The 12,089-nt window shown below is 38.2% G+C and overlaps 1 long non-coding RNA gene across 2 annotated transcripts; it reads left to right on the top strand.

Moving 5' to 3' along the window:
- The first annotated feature begins 3,712 nt into the window (after positions 1 to 3,712).
- On the top strand, positions 3,713 to 9,809 carry LOC116710343 (uncharacterized). Of its 2 annotated transcripts, none has more exons than XR_004337083.1 (3): positions 3,713 to 3,948; positions 4,224 to 8,018; positions 8,115 to 9,809. It is a non-coding gene; the product is annotated as an uncharacterized LOC116710343 (long non-coding RNA). The 2 variants fall into 2 exon arrangements; XR_004337082.1 differs by having other exon boundaries at positions 3,733 to 3,948; positions 7,949 to 8,018.
- Positions 9,810 to 12,089: the final 2,280 nt, after the last annotated feature.

Genomic DNA, 12,089 nt, shown 5'->3' with positions numbered 1-12,089 from the left:
AGATGTGTCTGAACACACACATAGATTTTATTATAAATTGACTTTGATTTCTCTAATGCATGCATTAATTTTATTTGGTTTCATCCCAGTTCTTTCCCACTTGATTGTGTATAACCTTTTTTTCAAATTATATTCTATTATAATTTGTTATCCATTACCTGGTCTTAACTAAAATGTACAATTAATAGGTGCAGCTGCATATTAAATATACTTGAGAATTGACATTTTGTTCTTGAAAAGATAGCAATTAAAATTCTAAACATTTTTGGATAACTATAAAGTAAGGTAATCCCTAATCAGGCACATTACAACCGCTGACAGTTGAAGTGAAAACCCACATATCTTTTCTTCTAGGCACCTGTTAGGAGGTGGAATTTATTAGGAAGAAAGTGGGTATTTTATCCACAGTTGATGTGTCTAAAGCAGTGGGAATAGGCAATTTGAGCAAGTTTGAAAAGCCCCAATTTGTGACTGCTAGATGACTGAGTCAAGTCATTTCTCAAACTGCCGGTCTAATGGAGTATTCCTGGTCAATGGAGGTCACTTTATATCTAACTGAGGTGAGTCTGTAACGGGAATAACCAAGGCAGCAACAAATGAACCTTAGGTCTCATTGATGGAAATGGAGTGAGAAGGCTAGTCTGGTCCAACAGAGAAACTATTCTATCTTACAACAATAAGTTGTTATACTGCCTTAAAAAAGCCCCACCAAATAGTTGATAAATCTGCAGTAGCTGTTATTGTGATAATCATAAATTTGAAGCTACCCAGAGGATTTTAAGAGATGAAGTTTTTTTGACAACCAAGAAAAACAACATCACCTGTATAATAAATTAAAGGACATGCTTGGTTGGTATAAAACATAATAAAAAAGGTATGCAAAATACTAGTAAGACAAAATACATTGGTGTAGACACAACTTCAACACTGACTAAAGAATACCAGCAGTAAATCACTAAGCCCTAAATGTCATGATGTCATGCAGCATGGGTGAAAAAAAGTTCTAAAGGAGATTAACAATTAATGTTGTTTTTGAAAGATGATGCTCAGCCTCACAACATTATCCTTTTGTATCAAATGTTCCAAATCCCACTGCTAAGATTACACAAGAATCTTTAAACACAATCAAAGTAAAAATGATGAGTTAGCCAAATATGTTGCCAGTGAAAGGCTTATCAACCGATTTTCTGCAGCAAAGTAAGGCAATCTGTAAACAAAATCCCTAATCTGTTTTGGGTCTCTGATTCATACATAGATTTATATGATTAAAAATCTAACCTTATTTTACCAACACAAAAATGGCACAATAACTTTTGATGAGCCTTTAATCATCTAATGATAGAAATCTGAGGCCTTATTATTTTCACAAAAGGATATTCTAATCTATTTAGACATTCAAATGGATGTGCCTTCTCCTACTGGTTTTATTGCACACTTAAAGATTGTTCTCATATACAGTACAGACCAAAAGTTTGGACACACCTTCTCATTGAATTCAATGAGAAGGTGTGTCCAAACTTTTGGTCTGTACTGTACATGGGGTTAAATTTGTGTTTATTTTAACAACAAACCACCAATAATACCAACTTACAGTTGTTGTTCCAGTGCAGAGAAAATACTTTGCGACTATAAAAATCAGTGACCTATTGGCTCCTGATGCCTGGAAGGATTTAGTCACACAACATACGGTTACAAGGTCAGCTGTCCCATCATGTGCAGACACATTGGTGAGACCGCTTAGTGTGTCTGAAGCCTGGCTTGTTATTTGTGCTTGTGTGCAGTTCATGCTCCCACAGCAAATTAAGCACTCCAGTCATACTAGCTAAAGTGACCTTTATCAGCCCTTGTTGTTTGGCTCTTACAGGCTATACACGCCTGCAGTAATGGTTCACTTACTGAGCCTGCTGGGCTAAAGGCTACCACTGTCTGTACAGTGAAGAGGGCGCAAAGGTCAGCAAGGTGGTGTTTGCTGGTAGCAGATCAGAGACGACTATAAACAAAGCCATATCACTCCACAAGCATGAATATTAAAACAAAAAAAAATGTCACAATGAAATTGCATCAAAACTGCAGTGAGTACCAATATCTTATATCCATCTCGGACATTTAAATGGTTTCTAAAAAAAAAAAAGAAGACAGACAGATAAGCCTAATAAACAAGTTTACTGCCTGAAATAAACATGGAAGGGTGAGTCAGTTTTTATCCTACAAAGCATTAATTGTATTTTGTCACCATCTACTGGGCATTTCTTGTCATTTAAACGAGAGCAATCTATCAGTTTATCGTATAAACCTGGTAAGAAGTTTTAACCTTAACTCGTTTTTTCCGGAAATGAGGATTGATTTTGGCTATTTTTGAAAAAAAAAAAAAAAAAAATGCTAACGGTGGTAACATAAAAGAGCCAGTCTGTTTTCCTTTTCACAATGTTTCCAAAACACAATGAATTGCTTTTCTGTATGTTTTCCTCCAGATAAGTGCACTTACATGAAGAGCTTTCGAAGTTTTCATTTCATCTGGATTCCTTTGATTGTGCTAATATGTTCACTGCTAGCTACTCAAAAGATGTATGACGTAATTACCTCATTTACCGTAAATGGCGTTAAAGAAGAGCAGCGATGTGCTTCAATAACCGTAAACAGCTTGAATGGATCTCCAAGTTTATCTTAAACATGCTTTACCGTTTAAGTCGCGATAATGTGGGTCAGAAAATAAATTTCTTTTTTACTAAATCAATAAACGCTATTATAGTAGGAAAGCAAATCTATTGTGATACAGTCTTGATTTAAATTAATTTAAACCAGATACTCTTCATATAAGAAGATATAGGCTTCTATGGATTGAAGTCGTATGACAATATCCGAGTAAAAATTTAAACTTTCAAGGTAAATGCATTCTGTTATTATTATTATTATTATTATTAGTAGTAGTAGTAGTAGTAGTAGTAGTAGTAGTAGTAGTAATACTAGTACTAGTAGTTAAATGTTGATAGATTTATATGTACTTGACTCTATTGTCTTGTTTTATTTTCTATAATCACCATAGTAAGAGATAAATGAAGAAAGAGAGAGAAGAAAGAAAGAAAGGTGGGTCGCACTGCCATCTGCTGTAAAAAAGATGGCATTGCAAAAATGTTCCAAGAAGATCTGAGCATCTTCTATCATTATGGATGACAGATTTTTGGATCTTCAAGCATTATGAAACATCTATGGAAATTTACAAACAAAGGAAAAAACGGTGAGGAGAAAAACTGAAAATCCTTGAAGATAAGTGGCAACAAAAGCCTAACTGCTGTTTTTGCCTAGTTATAGCACAAAATTGGTCACTGGTTTTAAAATATATATAGTTTTATATATAGGGTAACCCAATAGGTATATTATTTAGCCTTTTGGACACAATTGTAAAATTACTGTTTCTGTTTCTTATGCCCACGGATGAGAGAATAAGCGAGTAATGATATAATCATACAGCTAATCATTACAAAGAAAACAAAAAAATAACTAAAATAAAAACAAATACACAACAATTCATTTTTCATAAAGCTGCAATAAGGGAAAAAAAAGAAAAAGTTCTCAGCACGACATCTGGCCATGGCGTCAGAGGGATATAGTTTACGGTAAATGAACGCTCATTACCATGTGATCTTACACGATGTTTGTAAACATGCGTCAGCCACATGTGAGTCTCTCGATGAGGAAACGCTAGCCATCCTCTCAGCCAATCAGTGATCGGAGGAGTGTCAGGGGCGGGGTTCCCATGTTGCGCTATGGAAAATTGTTAGGGGATACACTGTGACAAACATGCGCTCTGAGATTGATAATATCCAGAATAAGGCCAAAACGGGAACCTGGCGGAGTGAATATTCAGCGAGGGCCGGAACTGGGTGGCGCCGGCCAGGATGAGGCACACATTTCTTCAGCACAGATGGAGGAAAGGCTTGAGCTAAACACGTAAGTTATTTGTGTTATTACATGGTCGAAGCGACATAATACTGCGTAGGTTGCGTAGAGAATACCACTATGTAATTCATAACCACCGGAGCGCCAGATGAGAAGGTAAGAATCAGAGCCTGGAGGCGCTCGGGAAAGAGTTGCTTGATGTTTCATGAAAGCAAATAAAAGTGTTTTTATTTAAAGCCGTGTATAGGCTGGGGCTTTGTAATGAGAACGGTTCTGAACACTTTTTTTAAAATAATCCTGATGTTTCATCATCGGTATGACAACAGGTAAATGAAACTGCGTCAGCGTGAAGTCCGACAAGCCACATGAAATCCAGTGGGAATTTCCACTGCGAGGGATGAAACTCGCTGCGACGGCATGTCAGTCTGCTTGTTGTTGCTCTAAAAGTCGACTTTTGTCCGATTTTAATGACTAAATGTGGATGTAAACAAAGCGTGGAATCGGCAGGGATGGCGTGTCAAGGAAGAGCTCGGAATAGGATGCTGCGCAAGAGATGGATAGTGCGTAATCCTGTTGTGGGAGAGAACGATGTTACGCAGTACATATTACCACAATCATTCACCGCCCCGTGGCCTTACGGGCTATGTTTATTCTGTTACCGACATTCCACGACACTGTTATTAAATAAAAGAAAAATACTCATTCTTGAGATACGCAATTAAACGTGGTTTAAATTCGATGCGAGAGGACTGTGCTGTTGTTCGCGTCTTTTCAGAGGAAATACAAACTCAGTGATGACGCAGCTTTATTTAAGTTTCCGTTGTCTATCAGGATTTTGCTGCGTCACACAGATCTCAAGAGTCTGAAATAGTAATCTGTCTTTATAGTGCGCACTTGATATGTTCAAAACAAGATGTGCTTCCCGAATGTAGGGGGCGTTGTTGAGTAAAATACTAATTGGACCAAATGATCTGCTGCACTCCTCTTTATTTCTCATTGTTTGTCTTTCTTGGTCTGTTTAACACGTTTAATTTTAATAAAATTAAAATGAATTGCACATTCTTTAAGCTATTTTTCAGCTGAATTGTACCTTGATTTTACTCCTTTTGCTATTTAGTTGTGAACCACTTAGCAAATTTACTCCCTTAGACATTGAAAATCATCCCTACATGGCACAAAATGAGTTAAAAGTAACTTATGAAGTGACACTATTGTGGGTGGCACATACACTGCGGGCCTCTAATTTAACTTGATTCAACTGTGATGTTCGAAGGTGTGGTGCTTCCTGCTGCTCACCTGCCAAAAAAAGATAGGAACGAAGAGCTTCGTCACTTATCACAGTGCCTGAGGTGAAAATGAGAAAGGTAGGGGCGGCTAACACCATCCTGTCGAGTGGATTTGTTCAGTCATCAGCTGAATCACCAATAGAGCTTATGAGTTGCAAAACCACTGGCAAGCAAATGTAAGAAGAGAGGCTGAGAGAGAGAGAGAAAGGGAGGGAAGAATACCTTTAGAGCTTTAATTATGTTCGCTGAATAGAAACTTGACTCCTGGAGGTAATGGTATTATGGCAGTTTTTAACCAAACACATCAAGGTTCCAGTAAGAGGTATAATTCGATCAGAGACTAAGTGACAAGGTTTGCCACTATGTTTTTACATGTTTTCAAATGCATATATTATACTATGTGCCGTACATTAGGTGAGCTGGCCTGGAAAACCGCATTGTTCCATGTTTTATGGCTTGTGAGGATCAGCCATCATGTTTACCGGGAGTTTCTAGGCTGACCAGTGGAACAAGTGACCCAGTTTCCCAAACAAGGAAGTGTGACCTCAATAGTTATTTTGTTATCCTTTTGCGGTGAGGTGCAGCCTCTCAAGTCAAGCAAATAGACACAACATAGTTTTAATCACAGTTTTGGGGGCAAATTTTGCCAGCAGTAGATGTAGTTAGAACAAGAACGCAGTCTCTGCTTAAAATTCAGCTGATGCTGTTGGTTTAAAATGAGCAAAGACATACTTCAAAGACTAAAGTAGCACTGTGAATATCCTGAAAAATGTGTTTGCAGCTCAGGGCCAGCATCACCTGTGGGCAACATAGACCATCAGAGAAAATGGCGAGCGACCCACTGGCTCTCAAAACAGATCCCTCCTACGCTCAGATTATAGAATGGGAAGTGGCACAGGGCCGAGAGATGACAGTGCTAAAATTAAACCCGGTGCACTGCTGGCCTTGCTACATGACGGTGTATTAATAGACAAGTGTGAGGCAGCATTTGTTCGCAGGTAGACACCTTATGTGATCCAGAACTGTTTTCCAAACAGTTCTGGATCACAGTTAGCAACTGTGATGTAACCCAAGAGGCCGCTCTGTGCTCCAATTATTTAATTGCTTGTTTTTCTTTCTGTAGGCTTGTCTTCTGAGTACCTAAAATGGACATCAAGTTGCAAATTAGGCAAATAAGATTGTTTTTGTCCCTTCTGTGTTTATAAAGGTGCTCCCAGTTTCAGAAACTGGAGACCCAGTTTACTTTCTGAAGATGCCCTGAAGCAGCTAGCTTAACACATTACGCCACCTTCTTTATCAACAAAACATCCGATATATCCCAGCTGGCAGCATAGGAGCCAAAAGATTGTGACAACATGTAAATCAACTCCTCGATGTGTGGTAGTTATTTCCATCCATTGTGCATTCGGGTCGAACAAACAGTGTCAGGCTGTTCTGAGCATGTCGAGGCTCTCACTTCTACAAATATTTCACAATCCCTAGCCCCTTAAGAGACAATGATGCAACTCAGAAGGTTAAACTCAAGATCCTTTTATGATCCAAACATTTGGTGTGTTTGAGTTTTTCTTCCAAATGGGCCGAGTCATCAGGAAGTGACATCTGATTGGTACTTTTGCATCATGTGATTGTTTTTCAGATTAATCAGTGTAATTAAAACTGTATATATGTATACTTACAAATTAACATTTGTCAAATAAGGTCTTCAGATTCACATCTTGACTCACTTTGCTGCACAATTGTCAGGAGGTAGTTTAAAAACACATTACCTTGATAAGGTTGCCTCTCTCACTCCTGATAAATTAGGACCTATAATCTGTAAGAGGATTAACCACCTACACTGTTTACACGTGCACACATGCACACTGCTCCGCCCCATGCTGTTATGCACACGTAACACAAGGTTGCACATATGCAGGCATTCACTGTTGATTTTACGTCACCTGTTCCAATGGGACCAAACCCAGTGACTCTCTACTGGTGACATCAATTACCTACTGACAGCCTGCACTGCATAATGCAGTGATGTATTTGTTCATCAAAGCTGGTTAGACAGCACCAGAATAAGTCTTTTTTTTTTTTAAACAAAAATGTATTTGGTTTGCTTCTATTATTTCACTTTAAGTGAATTCTTTTGTTTTATTTCCATCTGTTCTGTGTTAAAAGTGAGCAGTGTATTCAGTTTGATGTCGTTCCAAATCAAACTAATGGTTGCGTAAGTTCCTTTTGTTTTGATTTTTAAAGGGGCTGATGTGCCTTTAACAAGCAGTGGATGGTCAGGTGACTCGGCAGAAAAAAATAAAACAGCTTCGATGCAGTGAGAAGCCTCTGCTCGCACAAGAAAGGGTGAAAGGGCTTGGAGTTAAAAGAACAAGGGAGCAGGAGGGAGGAACGCACAGTGACGTTCTCAGACCCCAATGTTACGTGGCTCATCATAATAAACGAGAAGGAGATGGATGTAAGAAGTGCTGCAGCCTTTAAACCACAATGGCTGCCTGAGTTATTCTTGAAGCTGACGCAGGAGACATGTAAATAGTGGCAGATTCTATCGAATGCGAGAATATTTTTGGCCAAGGCACACATCCGTAGGACTACGTGGCAGTAATGAAATGCCCAATTTGATTACCACTCCTCAAAATACATCCTCAAAATCCAGTGCAGTAGTTTTTGTTTTAGAAGCCATGACACTAAACTAATAGCGAAGAAGAGATTAGGAAGTAACCAACAGACACATGAAAGTTTGGAGTAGTTGTTTTTTCCATCAACAGGATAACAAGGAGCCGGAGGCGCTGGCAGGCCAGGATCATTCCACATTTAGTGCCAGACCTACAGAGTTCAGTGAGTGTTCTGTTATTTCAAAATAAAAGAAATACCAGAATCAGTTTCTCATTCAGTCAGACACCGCTTGTTAACACTTTTATTTACTCCTTCCAGAACCTGTTTTTTCTGACTTCAATTACATTCGACCCCATTTGGACCAGGAGCAGCACCGGATGGCTGAAGTTGCCCCAGGAGAAAACACAGTATATGCCATCATGCCTGACAAAGAAGTCTGTGGGAAAGATCTATTTTTCCACACCGTGATTCACTGACAGTTTCTGCCAGGCTTGATCTGTGTTTCCATTTTGCTACTATGCCCTACCATCCCGAGAACTTGGCCATCTGATGCACTAACAAGCTGCTAAAACGTTGAGCTGAGTGTCTGTTTCCTTTTTAGGTTTAAGAAACTTAAACCTGAAACATCATCAGCTTGCCTATTTTTCAACAAAAATATTTATATTGGCCATAGTACACTATGGACTATGCCCAAATTACATAGTGTACATGTAGATGTAGATGTCTGTTTTGAAAAATAGACATCTATTTCTAAAAAAAAAAAAAAATACAGGCTTGTGTTTAGTTTTTCATTATCATACATTCTTTAGTGAAATTGCAGCTCTATACTTAACCTTGAAGGCTGCTTAAGACAACGAGGAGCAGTTTGTTTTTCATACTTTCATAAAAGTAAAAAGTAGATCAGCATTCTCTGGAGATAAAATAGCTTCCTACTGTAATTCAGCGAGAACAAAAAACAAACAGGCAAGAGAATGCCAACAGCATTCTCCTGCCCTATTTGATAAGTGGAAGAACAGAATAAAAAAAAGAAAGAATATAAGACTGACAGTAGGTCAATGAAGCTTTCACTGATGTTGTTCGATGTTGATTAAAGTGTTCTGACAATGCAAAAGTGAAGGTGCTGCATTTCTAGGTCCATCCTTGCAGATAAATCATAAAACATGTTGAAAACAACGACATTAGTTTCTTTCCCTCCAGGTGTGCCAGAAGCTGTGTCGGCTTTAAAGTCCTCCTCCCCAGGGAACTGGTTTCAGATGGTGTCTTAGAGTCTAAAATCCCATCTAGCACCATTTGAAATCGGTGTTCTTGAGCGGGAACAGACTTCACTTTAGCAATCAGTGTAGGATTGCTGTTTGGTTTGTGATGGTGATTTTCAAAACAATTTAAAATAGGGCCAGGAATGGGTTGCATATTGACAGACTGCATGGCTCTACAAATCTTAAGCATCAGCTATTGAATAGACAAGATAATAGGAATTCATTCTTCCAACCCTCTAACCAAGGCTGACCGTTTTCCTCTGGTGTTCAGAGTTTCCATCATGTCTAGCACCATTTGAAATCGGTTACAATGTGGAGGGAAAATCAACATTTTGCTTCAGCTACATTGTGAATATCCACCAAAGGCCACAAGATGGCAGCATTGCATTTCAGTCAACCAAGCTGCAGCGCTGGAAGAATCCCAAAAGCAGAATTGAGGACCATGTGCAGGTGCAAATCTGAATTGTTTTGATGGAATAAAAACGTATTGTTGTTGTTGAAAATTTTGTGCGAATGTTTTTTTTTATTATTATTTATTGGGGAACAAATCAAGTTACTTTCACTGTGTTTAATGGTTTCTGTCTTGATTCCCTTTTTGTAATGTTTAATTAGATAGAGATTTTCTGGTTAAATGCTTCAGTGGTCTGGAAGCTGTGCCATCAGGCTTGTGCAACATTTTCTAATGTATGCTTGAATGGCTGATTGTGTCCCTGTAGAACCTTGATTTCATTTTATAAATTGACTATTTTACTCCTTATTATGACTGTAGGAAAAATTATTTGATTCTTTTTTTTTAAAATCAGAATAAAAGATATCTAATAGAATATAAAGCAAGTTGTGTTTTTCCACATAATTAAAAACAGATCAGGTATTAACAACATTAAAGGAAAATGGTGCTGTAGTAGCTGGTGGACTCCCAATAAAATTCTCTTTAAGGCCTCAGACAGCCTTGGCGAGCTCTGCCTATGATTAGTCCTGCTTCACAGCAGAAGTAATTGTTTTGGGCTTTTGGTTCATTTTGTAGCAAGTTGTTCACTACATGATTTTCAGACACTGCAACAAAACACTACATGGTGAAAAAGTTGAGAAAGGGCCAGTCTCTGCCAAGATAACAAGCCCATAACTGGAAACCCTTTCATACTGATGGCATACAGTAATTCTGCATTAATCAATGTAAATGTGTGTGGGAATTATTAAAATGTACAAATTAAAATGAATTAACTGAGACAAACCAAGTGTTTTAAAGTCACTTTAAGAGGTGAAGAAATTTACCAATTTGATTTTATAATAATGTTCAATAACATTTTGTTTTCTTGTTGCTTGTTGTCATGATTTCCCAACGTAACATTATAGAAGATGTATTGCATAATCAACATGGCATTTGTAGAATTATAACTGAATTTAAGTTGACAAAAGTTTGTTTCTCAAATTAACACAAGTACATTCAAAAAGTAAATAGTTAAGCATTTCTGTAAACTATTTCCTGCCACACATGCAAATTTGCTATTAAGAAACAGAAAGAGACAAAGAAGGCTATTTTTACAGAAAAAGAAGGCTATTCATAAAGAAAACTACAGTGTTATGTCACAAGTTCAGATATACGTATATCCATCTTCCATCTGTCCATCCATCCATCTTCTTACACTTACCCGGGGTCGGGTCGCGGGGGTAGCAGCTTAAGAAGGGAGGCCCAGACTTCCCTTTCCTCAAGCGTTTGTTCCAGCTCCTCCGGGGGAATCCCAAGGCGTTCCCAGGCCAGGCGAGAAACATAATCCCTCCAGCGTGTCCTGGGTCTTCCCCGGGGCCTCCTCCCAGAGGGACATGCCTGTAACACATCACCAGGGAGGCAACCAGGAGTCATACTAACCAGATGCCTGAGCCACCTCAACTGGCTCCTCTCGACGTGAAGGAGCAGCGACTCTACTCTGAGTCCCTCCCGGATAACCGAGCTTCTCACCCTGTAGGACACCTGTTCTGTAGATTAAGCTCAGTGTTTGGGGTTTGTCTGAAAACTGATGGCGCCCCCTAGGCATAAAAACAAAATTCTTGGCACCATTAAGCCTATAAATGTTTTCCCATTTCTCTTTTGGTAAGTCGATGACCTCCTTGACAACATTGAAACTTTATAGTATGTAATTTTCTTCAACAATTGGACTATAACATAGATCCAATGTAACTTTTACAGTATACATATGTAATTGTGGCCCTTCTGTAATCACAATGATTATTTGATTAAGTATTTTACATTTTCGCAATTCAGTTATTTGGAATAGCTGTTTTGGTTTCTAAGCATATTAGAGATTATTTTATATTTTTCAGCTTATAATTTCCTGCACTTTTCTAGATATGTCTTCCCATTTCCAATTAACTTTTTAATCTAATTATGCCATTCTCAACAGTGAGCACAACAGTATCTGGAACAACCCATTTTTCTGTTTACTGTTCCTATTTTGAACACACTGCTTTCGTGTAATGATTTAGTTACACAGCATCAGCAAGTCATAATTGTTGTGCCCGTTTTTATTACTTTACAACACCAAACAGTAAAATTATTTGCCATAATGAAATATATTTTCTACCAAAATTAGTGACTAGTTAGTGATGTTGGATTGCTATGATGTTGACCATAACTGTATTTGTATTTTAATAATGGTATATTATATCACTAGTTTAATATAAATAGAGTTGTCTATTAGGGAAAAGGATTGCATCTACTGGCTTGGTTACCACAGGTCTTCTGAAACATACCATAAAACCTTAAGTATAAGCATGTGCTCAATGCAACCACATAAGTATTCACAGACTCAGGTCTAGTACCACCCAACTCACTTCGCCAATGCTGATGTTAGCTTTGTCCGATATACTGTTACAAATCTGTCATCAGAAATAACATCATTTGATGCTGTTGCTCCAAAAGCAACTGAATGGTTGGAGCGTTTCAATCCTTTGAAAGACAGTTCTTTTGTCCGATTACTTTCAAAGGACTTGAAACTACCGTCTGACTGCTTCCAGCTGTACTAAATTAAAGCTGAAAAGG

Source organism: Xiphophorus hellerii, chromosome 20 (genome assembly GCF_003331165.1).
Source record: "Xiphophorus hellerii strain 12219 chromosome 20, Xiphophorus_hellerii-4.1, whole genome shotgun sequence".
NCBI lineage: Eukaryota > Metazoa > Chordata > Actinopteri > Cyprinodontiformes > Poeciliidae > Xiphophorus > Xiphophorus hellerii.
Note: the sequence above shows the minus strand (reverse complement) of the source record. Positions and strands in the feature narration are given on the sequence as shown.